The 14753-nt window shown below is 37.7% G+C and overlaps 1 protein-coding gene and 1 long non-coding RNA gene across 4 annotated transcripts in view; both read right to left on the bottom strand.

The window, feature by feature from the left end:
- RBMS3 (RNA binding motif single stranded interacting protein 3) overlaps positions 1 to 14753 on the bottom strand; it is a 1456421-nt gene that overhangs the window by 1255356 nt on the left and 186312 nt on the right. The window lies entirely within an intron of this gene.
- On the bottom strand, positions 6441 to 10578 carry LOC141585632 (uncharacterized). The gene is made up of 3 exons (XR_012519219.1): positions 7805 to 10578; positions 7534 to 7666; positions 6441 to 7425 (listed from the first exon to the last, which is right to left on the bottom strand). It is a non-coding gene; the product is annotated as an uncharacterized LOC141585632 (long non-coding RNA).

Genomic DNA, 14753 nt, shown 5'->3' with positions numbered 1-14753 from the left:
TATATCCCATGGCTTTCTCCACTTGGATGCTGTCTTATGCTTGTCAATAAAAGAACTACAAAATGGAGATCAATAAAACACATAAGGCTAATAAATGAGAAAATAATGTGATTCTAATTTAATGATCCAAGAGGGCATGGTATAGAAAAATAAATGTTCAAAATTAATATTAGATTTAGAACACATAAAAATTACCACTCATGTTAAGAAACATTAAAGAAAATATTTGATCTTAAAATACAGTCATGCGTCTTTTAATAACAGGGATACGTTCTGAGAAATGTGTCCTTAGGTGATTTTTCATTGTGCTACCATAGAGCATAATTACACAAATCTAGATGGTATAGCCTACTACACATCTAAGCTACATGGTATAGACCATTGCTCCTAGGCTACAAACATATACAGCATGTTATTGCATAGGTTTGAACTATATAGTACTAAATACTGTTGGTAATTATAATGGAAAGGTATTTGTGTATCTAAACAACATAAAGGAAAAGTAAAAATGAGGTTAAATGATTAAACATAGTACACCTGTGTAAGGGACTTACCATAAACAGAATTTGCAGGACTGGAAGTTGCTCTGGGTGAGTCAGTGAGTGGTGAATGAATGTGGGCTTAGGATATTATTATACAGTAATGTGAATTTTATAAACACTGTACACTTAAGCTACACTGAATTTATTTTAAATCATTTTTGTTCTTCAATAACAACTAACTTCAGCTTACTGTAACTATTTGCTTTATAAATGTTTTAATTTTTTAAACTTTTTATTCTTGTGTAATAACAGCTTAAAACATACTGTACAGCTGAACAAAAGTATTTTATTTCCTTATTCTTAAAATTTTTTTCTGTTTTCAGATTGTTATATTTTTCTTTCTCAACTTTAACAAAAAAGACATACACACATACAGTAGCCTACTCCTACACAGGTTAGGATTATCAATATCGCTGTCTCACTGTCTTCCAGCTCCACATCTTGTCCCACTGGAAGGTTGTCAGGGGCAATAACAAGCAAGGAAGTCCTATCTCCTATGATAACAACGCCTTCTTCTGGAATACCTCCTGAAGAACCTGCCCCAGGCTCCTCTTGAGGAGTAGGTTGCCTTGCACTAGCATCACCACAGTCACGTGAGTAATACATTGTGCTAAAACCTTATGATGGCTACAGCATCACTAGGCAATAGGAATTGTTCTGTCCAATTATAATTTTATGGAACCACCATCATATATATAAAACATCATTATGTGGGACATGACTGAATACTTCTTTCAAGCACTTTCATTAAAGTGACAAAAAGAAGTAGTATTTTGACTATCACCATATTCCTAAGGATAATAGCACTACACAATCCTAGTGCTATTCTTTATTATTAGGAGTCAGAGCTTCTCAGGGACTAAAACCTTAGCTAACAATAAAGAACAAACAATATGAGTGTGGAACATCCTGTTGCCTTTAAGCAAGAGATTTTCAAAAATGTCTCAGAAGTAATGCTGAAAAGACAATGGAGACAGCTTATGGGGGTGCTCACAATATACTAATTTGAACAACTGTAGTTTATTGGAATAACTTATGTCTGTGAAAAGCCTTCACTTCAGTCCATAAAAGTACTTAGCAATAAAAAAGTAGAAGATGTACGAGGAGTTCATTGAAAAACAAAGAGAAAAGCATATTTATTTTTTAAATATTTTAGTGAGTAGGTTAGAAAATTGACATGTATAGATGTTCAGTTTCTTTATTTGATATGTTTCAATGTCTATATTTTTCTCAAGAAATAGGAAAAAATCTACAGTGAATGTTAAGTCAAATAACTCAAGAAAACTGGAGATTTTTCTTGGTAGACCAGATGAGTTACCAGCTCCTATGGTCACTCATAAGAGTCAGGAGAAAAATTCCAGTGGCGTGTTGGAAATTGACATATGATGTGGTGATCACAACAAGAGTATCTGCTGCCCAGATTTATCCCTTCAACTCTTAGATAATGAAACCAATAGATGCTTTCATCAAAAATACTGAAAAACTAAAGCATCATGAAATAGAGTCTTACTGCCTGGAACTAAGATTTGATGGACATGGGAACCCTCAGAGGAGACTCCATGTTTCTAGTATATGACAAGGGCTTCCAACTGCCATTGACATAGTGACTAAACTTTAACTCTCAGAAAAAAACTCAAGCCAGAAAACACTGGCCCAGGACTGGCTGTATCAACTTTGAAGGGATCCAGTAAGATCCCATGTATCAACCAAAAATCATGTGATTGATAGCCCAGTATCTGCAATACCAGTTTGACTGAAACTGCATTCTTTTTCTTTCAAGTTTAGCAAAATTACTGAAACCTACGAAAGTATCAACAATGAGAAGTATAACAAACAAGGAAGGTACAAAACAAGTTTGTGAATAATGGAGACATAAACCCATTATATAAATACTACCTAATAGTTTAAGTGTAAAAATAAACATTTTGAATCCCATTGTGATTGTGATTGTGTTTGTACAGGCACATGTGGTGCCATCTGCTTTTAAAGTTTGTGAAACTTAATGGAATTGGTCAATATTTTATTAAAATACTTAGGAGAATTTGTCTAATTAAATTTGTAATCTAATTAAATATCTAAGATGATTCCATTCATCAGATGTGTTTTATTAGTAACAAGAGCATTTAAATGTTTTTCTAAAAATTAAAAATAAGATTAAAATGCAAGCATTAAAAAGGTACCTATAATAGTGTGTCACTGCAAAAAATGTTCTTGGTCATAAAAAACATCCTAGAAACAATGTTATTCTTTGATTTTTTTCCTCACGGGAATCTAGCCCGTCAACATCTAAGCACGCATCCAAGGATCGGATTTTGATTTTCCTTCCCTCCTCCAGTAAGCACAAGGCTGGGTACACACTACTAATGGCTTAAAATTCCATAGGAAATCTATAAAATAAACAGTTTCCATCATCTAGTTTATTTCAAGTAAAGAAGGAGTAGATACTGAATATGAAGAAAGCTCTGTTATCAATCACATTCTGAAAACAAAGAAGCATACAATATAGCCCCACCCTCCAAGATCTTTGCAAGAGTGAGACGAAAAGACGTAAAACAGACTGATAAATACTATTAATTCCTTTTACATCTCAGATAAAATAAACAGAGACTCCTTTACTGAGAACCCCATAGAGAAAACACGTTTCTCTGTGTGTCTCCTTCCAACAAAACAAGTAAATTCAGTGTGTGATGTCTATAACAAAGATTCAGTCACATTTTCTCACTTTACAGGATTGAGATTTTCGATGTTTATTTCTAAAAGCAGTAGTAGGTCAGTCTGACATGCTTTTTAGAGCATCATAACTTGAACTTAGAAAATTGGCTCTAGTTGATAATAATAATGGCAAAATGAAATCCTATTTATAATACTGCCACACTAGAAAAAGCAAACCTCTTGTATTACATCCCTGATCAATGTGTTAGCTACTCCATGCCATATTCAATATTCCCACAAAAACGTCTCCGTACAACAAAGGTTTGCGACAGATAGTATCTTGGAGTCTCCTGTAATGGGATTTGACAAGAGCCAGGCACTCTAGGCAAGCTCAATCAATGTTAATTGAAGCAGAAGTGATTCACAGGCAAACAGGAGTCCTTGAGAGGTGAGAGAGGGGCTTTGGGATTGTGACTCTCTCCTTTTCCCATTACTCCCTTATATTTAATGACTTGCTCTAGCCTGTGAATTGTAATTTGATTTGCCATCAGGTGACTCTTGCCTGGTATTATTAGCACGTTAGTCGAGTCTTTCATTTAAAGGAAAAATATCTCATAACTTGTGAAGGTGCCTATTTTGCAAGAAGAAAATTGTTCTCTGGCAAATGTGTCTCAGGTTTATAAGGCCCTCATTTCTGTTCTTAATCCCTCTGATACGAGCAGAGTATCAGTAGAAAAAGAAAAAAAGAGACCATTTAGTCTTGAATAATACTGCTGTATTTCCTCTGGTGCTTTATTATACCTGTAACTGACCAGCACCAGAACTTTGAATTTGCTTGGGCTTCTCCCAGAAGCAGACTCTAAGATAAGAATTGTTGCGCAAATTACTTATTGGGTAAGTGATTCTAGGGAGCACTGGTTAAGAGTGGATAAGAGCGTGAGATAGAGAATAAAAGGTGGCTAACAACTAGTTAACAGCATGAGCAACTGGAGCATCGCCTCACAGAACTCAGAGCCAGTATAGAACATGCCTCATTCAGTCCACCAAGGGGTGAGGGAGCTGGAGTATTGACATCACACATCTCTTCAGCCATTGGCTGAGGGCTAGTTTCAGTGGGGCAGGGAATACATGCCCTAGCACTTCCGGCCTGTGATATACTATGGTGCCCCAGTTAAAGGAAGCCCTAAAAAATTTGGACAGGATGCCAATTGCAGCCGCTACAACCTGCTTACAAATATGTAACCTGCTTTCAATTCCAGTGGTTCTTCAAACAGACACACCATATCACCAACCTCTGGATAAACTGTTGGAGGGAAGTGGAAAGAGGTTATTTCAGTCTGACATAAATGACATCCTTTGATCGAGACTTTGGGAACTAAGGTTAGAGTTGACATTGTTTTGCTCAAGAATCTAATATTGTTTCTCTTTTAGCTTGGGACTCTTACGTGTCATATAGCTTTTGGGCTAAACATTCACAACCCTTAGGACTTCCTCTAGATACGATATGCTGAAACCTCAAACTGCTAAATGGAAACCAGAATTCAGCATAAGGTAGGTTTAACCTAGATCTCATCCAGAAGTGAATTTAATTTAAAAAAATTATTTAAAAAATATTTGTTTTTCATGTTAGGTGGAACACATTTTCCAAGAGCATAGGCAATAATTGTGGGAAGCAGGCAAGAGAGAATGAGAATTAATAGACCTAAATTACAAATACGGACAACGAAATTCCAAAGGTGAGGTTTAAAGTCACAAGCCAGTAAGCAATCAGACAGGGACAGAAGCCCAAGTGAGGAAGCAGCTGAGCATGGCAGTGAAGAGTTCAAGCTCTGGAGTCAGGACAATCTAACCGATTCATCCAGCTATGCCTCATACCAACGGGGTGGTCTGGCTCACTTACCTAACCACTCCATGGCTCAGTTTTTCATGTAAGCAATGGGGGTAATGAGAGTACCTACTCATGCAGTCCCTCTGATGATGAAATTAGTCAGAGCTCGTAATGTTTTGCCTAATGCCCAACCTACAGTAAGTGCTCAATAACTGTTAACGTGCTGCTGCAATTATTATTGTCATTTTAATAACTTCAGGGTAAAAAGTAGAAAATATTCTTTCTACTGTGCATGTCTTGAAGTCCAGGGATAATGTCTGTGGGACAATAATCTGTACCATGGCAATCAGGGAACAACTGTTCTATTTGCCACCCAGTCCAAAATGAATTGTGTCAGCTCTTGTCTTTGCTGCACATTTTGATCACCCCAAAATCCCAGGTGTGGTGGTAGAGAATACCAGCGTTCTCTCAGAAGTGCTTTCCACTAAAGTGACAGATCTAGTGTGAGGTGGTTTTTGATGGTTTGGATTATTCTCCTTAGTTAAAGAGCTCTTTGTCAGTATATAGGGAGATACTCACCTCCTCTTGGATGACATGGGCTTGAAGCTGTAAACAAGTAGAAAAGTTGTAAACAAGTTGTAAATGATTTTTTGAGAACAGGATAGTATATACTTTTCTGAGAACCAGAGAGTGTCATCGCTGTGAAGGGGGTAAAACATCTGCCCAATTTTCAGAAGGAGGAATTAAGGAATTGAGGTATTTGGTTATGTGGCCAAGGAAGGCAGCAGCAGATTCTCCACTCCAGACTTCTGCCTCATGAATCTTCACGTTTTTTTCCAAGGGCTTTAAGTAAAGAGGCCTAAGAAATCACTCAGAGGTTACTCAGTGTTCTCAACTAAAGATCAGCTGCAAGAGATTTAGAAATTCATTCTTTATTAACAAATAAAATAGCCACCATTCATTGAGTATTGCCACATCCAAATGAATTTACAATGTTCAAAGTACCATCTATGTAATGCCCTTTTACAGGCACTTATCACCACAATCACAGGAAGTATCATTATCCCCATTTTGTTTATGAAGACACTGAGGTCCAGAGGGTTTTTGGCTTGTCCTAGAGTCTCAGAAATAAATAGGGACTCCAGAGTTAGAACACGATGGCAGATGGCCGCACATCTACGTAACAGGGTTAGGCTGTGACTAGAGATTTCTGTAGCTGATGGTAATAAGAAAAATTGAGAAGCTGACCATATAACTGACCACATGTGTAGACAATGGACAGCTCTGGTGCTATTTCTGAAAGAGCAATAATGCTAGGTCCAGCTGAAATGTCTAACAGGTCAACCACTGATAGGTCTACACTGGACTTTCTTAGAAAGCTACTAAAGACACAGTTTTGCAGGAAATTGACAGAGACCTTATTGCTGAGTCAACTGAAGGTGTTTTATTGCAAGGCAGGCACAATTACAAAACATAAATCGGAAACACCACAGTTTTCGTAAGCACAATCACAGAAGCATGCCTTGTTCTTTACTCCAAAATGGACAGATCCACAGACAGACCTGAGCAACATTGTGGATGTGGGCAGTAGATCTCTAATTCCTGCTTTGTCTTAGAAAATGGTATTCTGAAACCATCCACTTACTGTTGACTAGCTTACATTCAGGGTATTTGAAGCCACTTTTGATATTTACAATTTCTTTAGCATTCTAGCTGCAGGATCAAACAGGAATTAAATTTCAAGCCACAAGGTTTGTGTTTCTTTGTAGTGTAACATATACGTCAAATAGTGTGCAAGAGCCTCAGGTATAATGTATGTTTGATTATGTTTCAAATCTAAGCGATACCACGTTGAGATCGCTTCAGTAGCTAAGCAAATGTGACTCAGGCCACTACCTGGATCCAAACTTTTTAAAAAAAGAATGAAACAAAAGAAAGGAAATGTATTTTAACCTACAGATCAGTACTATACAAATCAAACAACACAGCCCTATTTACCAGGTAACCTGGGGCTGCAATTCAGGAAATCCCTAGGGATAAAACTTCTTCATAAACAAGGCTAATTTCAGCACAGAATAATACTTTTTAAAGCAATTTTTTTTTATAATTCCCAGAATCAAGGAAAGAAAAAATACAGGAAAAAAAAAAAAGAAATCCAACCAGTCAAAAGCATCCAGCACTATGTGTTAGGCAGGTGATAGCAAAGGAAAAACAGTCCAGTGAAGAACTACAGCTCAGAGAACATCAGTCTGCAGGGATGCTGGGTGCGAGTCAACTTTAGGTGCCTGTTGGTTCCAGTTTCTGGGTTTCTGTCCTGTGCATCTGCAACACCTTCCTCACTATGCTTCAGTGGCTCCCAGGACACCCAAAGGGGTGATCCATCCTCTGGCAAAAACTCAGGGCCTAAGGAAGAACACAAAGAAAAATGCTCATCAGGAAAGAGCCCAAACAATCTGATAGTGAAAGGCTGATGGAGTCAAGGGGCAGAGGGAAGAGTGGATGATTCCTTACCTCCCCTCAGCCTGCCTCCCAACGCTTCTCCTGAAGGGTGGCTTTATGCTTTGGAATAGCCAGTGGCTTGGAATCTTTGAGATCTTGTAGTGAGCTCATTGTGGTATTCATCACCTTAAAGTCCATGGTATCTCTGTTGACAAGAACATAAAATAAATACTTTGGCATCAATGTTCTTGGGAATCTCGAGGAGGAGACACAATGGAGCAACACAGACACAGAGAAAGAAGGGAAAGGAGGATGAGAATAAAACTCAGAAAGGATACTCTACCTGCCACCTTTCCCTGGAATTCCCCTAGGCAGTCGTATCCTGGACTGGATGGAGGCTTGAGGTGATTTCTAAGACCGCCCAGAGGTCTCAAAGGTCTGAAAGGTCAGGAGGCATCATTCCACTGCTACATGAGCACCTGAACTCAAAACTCAGCTCCTTGAAAACCTCAGCCAGCCTCGCCCCAACTCTCCTGAGTGGATGATGTCACTGAAATACTACATAACAGAGAGCAAAACGCAGTTGAAAATTAGTAGGAGATCCTCCTTCCCTTACCCCAGGGTGGTAGTCAAGGAAAGGCCAGGGGGATGGGGGTAGAGAGGGTTTCAACCACATGGTCTTCCCTTTAACTGTTTCAAGGTTCAAGTCAGCCCACTCTTAACTTCCCACCAAGTGACAAAAGTTCTAAGAAGATTCTTGCAGTGCCATGGCCCATGCCCTTTAGTTCAATCTAGCATTGCTTGTGGATATCACTCAGATCCTGAAGAAAGTTTTTATTTTAGACAGGCTTCCTGCCTGAGGCAGAAGAATGCCAGACCTGGAATACGAGAGACACCTGGTTCCACTTGTGATCCTTCTTTTCCAAAACCTACAGAAAGCCTAGGGCTAACTCTTTGCCCCTGAAAGAACCTGTCTTCCTGGAACACAGGGTAAAAATCACATAGTGAAGAGCGCAAGCCAGAAATAACACAGGCTGGGAATAACACAGGCTAGAAATCGTAGAAATTGGAGCGCTACCAAGAAAGACTTACAGAGAACAGAATTCAAGAGGAACTTAATTTCAACAAATCCAGTGGCATACCAAAGAATACAGGTTGATAGGAGTGGTCTGTCCTGGATACACATAATAAAGCAGGTACATTATCTGTAGAGTTTAAAAGCAATAAATAAAGTAAGAGTCAGCTTGCTCTTTATTATGATCATGCTCTGGCAATTCTAAACAATGTTGGTGAAAGATATTGCTTCTTACTCGGGCAGTTTCACCTCCTTGCTCCATTACTGCCAACTACACATGTTCTCCTGATCCTATCAGAGCCTTTGGTTGTGATCTTCCCTCTACCTAAAATCTCCTTCTCCCAAACTCACCCAGCCTACAACCTGCTCATTTTCAGATCCTATTTCAAATGCTCCCTCTTTAATGAAGCGTCCCAGGAACTTCTTGGCTTATTGATTACTCCCCTTATCTCCGAGGACAATTTATCTATATATTTTTTAAATCTATACCTTACATTTTATTTATATATGCACATTACCTTTCCTATTAACAGATATCAAGATGCAGTGAAAAGTGTACAGGGTCTGAAATCAGGCCTGGGTTGGAATCCCATTCCTCACAATGAACTGGCTGTGCAATGCCAGTTATAACAAAAAACCTCTTTAGCTTATTTCCACATCTACAAAATGGGAGTATCAGCTATCACACAGAATTGTTGCTTGAAATTAAATAATACACACAAAATATCTAGCCTGAGATAATATACCCTCTACAAGTATTTGTTTCTCTACCCTCTGCCTTAAGGGAAGAATCTTATTCTTTCATCTTGAATTTCCCCTCCCCACTCCCACAGGACTTATCAAAATAAGTCACAAAATGTGGCAGGTATAGAAATGCAGAGACTTTTGTATGGGATATCTACCACATAGGATTGTGTGGAGAATGAAATAACTATGTGTTCAGTGCTTACATCAGACCCTAGTACACGGTATGAGTTGTATAAATGTATGTTAAATAAAGTGACCTTGTGAGCTAATGCAGGATTCCCTGCCTCCACGAAGTACTCCAAACATAAATTATCAATATCAGGGAGAAAACAGATATGGCACAGCATTTAGAAACTAAGAGAGAGAACCTCTTCCATTTTAGGGAGCATGTATTAGAACTCACAATGTGCCATATACAGCATTAATAACTTTATAAATAGTGTTGCATTTAATTCTCACTTGAACCCTGTGATGTGCCGTCTTCACTATCCCTGTTTCACAGATGGAGCAACAAAGGCACAGAGATGTTAAGTAACCCACCTATGGATCCACAGCTAATCAAGCACAGAGCTAGGTTTGATGACTAGGTTTTTTTCTAACATTTATTTTAAGTTCAGGGATACATATGCAGGATGCGCAGGTTTGTTACATAGGCAAAAGCGTGCCACTGTGGTTTGCTGCACAGATCATCCCATCACCAAGGTATTAAGCCCAGCATCTGACAGCTGCTCTTACTGATGTTCTCCCTCCTTCTACCCTCCATTCTCCAACAGGCTCCAGTGTGTGCTTCCCGGCCCCATGTGTCCATGTGTTCTCATCTTTTAGCTCCCACTTCTAAGTGAAAATACAGGGTGTTTGGTTTTCTGTTCCTATGTTAGTTTGCTGAGGATAACAGTTTCCAAATCCATTCAATGTCCCCGTGAAGAACATGATCTTTTTATGGCTGCATAGCGTTTCATGCTGTATATGCGCCAAATTATCTTTAGTCTGTCATTAATGGCATTTAGGCTGATTTCACGTCTGTGCTATTGTGGATAGCGCGGCAGAAAATATGCACGCACATGTATCTTTATAATACAACAATATATACTACTTTGGGTATATACTGAGTAATGAGATTGCTGGGTTGAAAGATATTCTGCTTCAAGGTCCTTTCAGGAATCGCCATACTGTCTTCCATAACGACTGAACTAACTTACACTCCTACCAACAATGTGACAGGATTTCCTTTTTCTTCACAACATCACCAGCATGTGTTTTTTTTTGACTTTTTATAAGGTTGGTGCAAAAGTAATTGTGGCTTTTGCCATTAATTTCCATGACAGAGTCACAATTACTTTTGCACCAACCTAATAATAATAGTCATTCTGACTGATATGAGATGGTATCTCACTGTGGTTTTGAATTACATTTCTCTAATGATCAGTGATGTTGAGTTATTTTTTCATATGTTAGTTGGCCACATGTACGTCTTCTTTTGAGAAATGTCTGTTCTTGTCCTTTGCCTACTTTTTAACGGGGTTGATTTCTTCTTGTAAACTTGTTTAAGTTCCTTATAAATGATGGATATTAGATGTTTGTCAGATGGATATGTTGCAAAATTTGTCTCCCATTCTGTAGGTTGTCTGTTTAATTTATTGATGGTTTATTTTGCTGTGCAGAAGCTCTTTAGTTTAATTAGATCTCATGTGTCTATTTTTGCTTTTGTTGCAATTGCTTTTAGTACCTTCATCATGAAATCTTTGCCTATGCCTATGCCCTGAATTGTATTGCCAAGGTTTTCTTCTAGGGTTTTCATAGTTGTAGGTTTTACATTTAACTCTTTAATTCATCTTGAGTTGGTTTTTGTATATGGTGTAAGGAAGGGATCCAATTTCAATTTTCTGCATATGGCTAGCCAGTTCTCCCAGCACTGTTTATTGAATAGGAAATTCTTTCCCCATTGCTTGTTTTTGTCAGGTTTGTCAAAGATCAGATGGTTGTAGGAATGTGGTCTTATTTCTGGGTTCTCTATTCTGTTTCATTGGTCTGTGTGTCTGTTCTTGTATCAGAACCAGGCTGTTTTGGTTACCGAGCCCTATAATATAGTTTGAAGTTGGGTACTGTGATGCCTCCAGCTTTGTTCTTTTTGCTTGGAATTCCCTTGACCATTTAGGCTCTTTTGGTTTTGTATAAATTTCAAAATACTTTTTTCTAATTTTGTGAAGAATGTCAGTGGTAAGTTAATGGAAATAGCACTGAATCTATAAAGTGATTTTGGCAGTAAGGACATTTTCACAATATTACTTCTTTTTCTCTGTGAACATGGAATGAATGATTTTCCATTTGTTCTGTCTTCTCTGATTTCTTTGAGCAGTGGTTTGTAGTTCTCCTTGAAGAGGTCATTCACTTCCCTTGTTAGCTATATTCCTAGGAATTTTATTCTTCTTGTGGCAGTTGTAAATGGAAATGTACTTGTGATTTGGCTCTTGGTTTGTCTGTTGTTGGTGTATAGGAACGTTAGTGACTTTTGCACATTAACTTTGTATCCTGAGAGTTTGTGGAAATTGCTTTTCAGCTTAAGAAGCTCTTGGGCTGAGAACACAGGTTTTCCAGATACAGGATCATGTCATCTGCAAACAAAGATAGTCTGACTTCCTCTCTTACTATTTGAATACCCTTTATTTCTTTCTCTTGCCTGATTCCCCTGGCCAGAACTGCCAATACTATCTTGAACAGAAGTGGCAATATACAGCAACCTTGTCTTCTGCTGGTTTTCAGGGGGAATGCTTTCAGCTTTTTCCCATTCAGTATGAGATTTGCTGTGGGTTTGTCATATATGGGTTATTATTTTGAGGTATGTCCCTTCAATACCTAGTTTATTAAGGGTTTTTAAAATGAAGGAATGTTAATTTTCATCAAAGGCTTTTTATGCATCTATTCAGATAATCATGTGGCTTTTGTCTTTAGCCCTGCTTATTTGATGAATCATATTTACCGATTTGCATATGTTGAACTACCTTGCAACCCAGGGATGAAGCCTTCTTGATTGTGGTGGATAAGCTTTTTGATGTGCTGCTGGATTCAGCTTGCCAGCATTTTGTTGACAGTTTTCACATCGATACCCATTAAGGATACTAGCCTAAAGCTTGCTATTTTTTTGTTGTATCTCTGCCAGGTTTTGGTATCAGGATGATGCTGGTCTCATAGAATGAGTTAGAGAAGAGTTCCTTCTTTTCAGATTTTTGGAATAGTTTCAGTAGGAATGGTATCAGCTCTTCTTTGTACCTCTGGTAGAATTCAGCTGTGAATCCATCTGGTCCTAGGCTTTTTTCAGTCAGTAGGCTATTTGTTACTGCCTCAATTTTCAAAACTAATTATTCGTCTATTCAGGGATACAATTTCTTTCTGATTCAGGCTTGAGAGGGTGTATATGTCCAGGAATTTATCCATTTCTTCTAGATTTTCTAGTTTATGTGCATTAAGGTGTTTATAGTATTTTTTAATGGTTTGCTTGTATTTCTGTGAGGTCAGTGGGGATATTCTCCTTACCATTTCTAATTGTGTTCATTTGATTTTTCTTTCTTTTCTTCTTTATTAGTCTAGCTAAGGGTTTATCTATTTTATTAATTTTTTTCAAAACCCCAGCTCCTGGTTTCATTGATTCTTTGAAGTGTTTTTTATGTCTCTATATCCTTTAGTTCAGCTCTGTTCTTGGTTATTTCTTGTCTTTTTCTATCTTCGGGGTTTCTTTGCTCTTGGTTCTCTAGTTGTTTTAATTGATTTTAGGTTGTTAACTTGAGATCTTTCTAGCTTTTGGATGTGGGCATTTAGTGCTATAAATATCTCTCTAAACTCTGCCTTGGCTGCATCCAGAGATTCTGGTACACTGTATCTTTGTTTTCATTAGTTTCAAAGAACTTCTTGATTTCTGCCTTAATTTCATTATTTACCAAGGAGTCATTCAGAAGCAGGTTGTTCAATTTCCACATAGTTGTGTGGTTTTGAGTGAATTTCTTAATCTTGGGTTTTAATTTGATTCCCCTGTGGTCTGAGAGAAGGGCTGTTATGATTTCAGTTTTTTTTACATTTGCTGAGGAGAGTGTCACTTCCAATTATGTGGTCAATTGTAGAGTAAGTGATGAGAAGAATGTACATTCTGTTGTTCTGGGGTGAAGATTCTGTAGGTAGCTATCAGGTCAACTTAATGCCAAGCTGAGTTCAGGTCCTGAATATCTTAGTTAATTTTCTCTCTCTATGATCTGTCTAATATTGTTAGTGTGGTGTTAAAGTCTCCCACTACTACTGTGTGAGAGTCTAAGTCTCTTTGAAGGTCTCTAAGAACTTACTTTGTAAGCCTGAGTGTTCCTGTGTTGGTTACATATATATTTAGGACGGTTAGCTCTTCTTGTTGAATTGAACCCTTACCATTACATAATGCCCTTCTTTGTCTTTTTTTATCTTTGGCAGTTTAAAGTCTATTTTGCTGGAAATTAGGATTACAACCCTTGCTTTTTTCTGTTTTGCATTTGCTTGGTAAATTTTCCTTCATCCCTTTATTTTGAGCCTATGTGTGTCTTTGTATGTGAGACGGGTCTCTTGAAGACTGCATACTGATGGGTCTTGGTTCTTTATTCACATTGCCATTTTGTGTCTTTTAACTGAAACATTTAGCTCATTTACATTTAAGGTTAGTAGTATTGTTATATGTGGACTTGATCCTGTCATCATGATGCTAGCCAGTTATTTTGTAGACTTGTTTACGTAGTTGGGGTTGGAAACAAGGTTTCTGAGTTATACTTTGATCATTCACTATAGTTCTATTGCAGTGCTTCATGCCATGATGGGAATGTTCTGTGCTGTCTAATACAGAAGTCACTAGCCACTGGTAGCTTTGAGTTCCTGAAATGAAGCTACTATAATTAAAAAACTAAATTTCAAATTTTACTTAATCTTAATTAATTTGAGCTTAAATAGTCACATGTGCAGGTACGGTAAACTTGCACTACCATATTAGATAGTGAAAGTTTACTGTATTTTTAGATATCATTTCATGTAGGTTTCAATTCTTGCTGATAGAGATGATAATATGATTTATCTTATACATGAAATCAAGTCAGAATCACTGAGTGAAGAAAAAGATTATACTATAAGAGAGCATAAGACTATAGGTTTTTAGGCAAAATATTTGAAATTAAGGTCCTATTTTTCACCAGCTGTGCCCATAGCACATTAGTTAATTTAACTTTCCTGAACATCCAATCTCTTTTCTGTTATGGAGGAATAATAATATAATTTCTAGGATCAATGTAATCATCGGGTAATATTGCACATGACATAGGGTACTTAGCACATGCCTGGTATAATTTAAGTCAAAGTTGTATACACATAACTTATGTGAATTCCTCTCTCAATGCTTGGTTATTATGCAGAAGGGTGGGAGAGAAACGAATAACATAGATAGATGGAGAACATTTTCCACCTGTACTTC

This window comes from Saimiri boliviensis, chromosome 9 (genome assembly GCF_048565385.1).
Source record: "Saimiri boliviensis isolate mSaiBol1 chromosome 9, mSaiBol1.pri, whole genome shotgun sequence".
In the NCBI taxonomy this organism is placed as follows: Eukaryota; Metazoa; Chordata; class Mammalia; order Primates; family Cebidae; genus Saimiri; species Saimiri boliviensis.
Note: the sequence above shows the minus strand (reverse complement) of the source record. Positions and strands in the feature narration are given on the sequence as shown.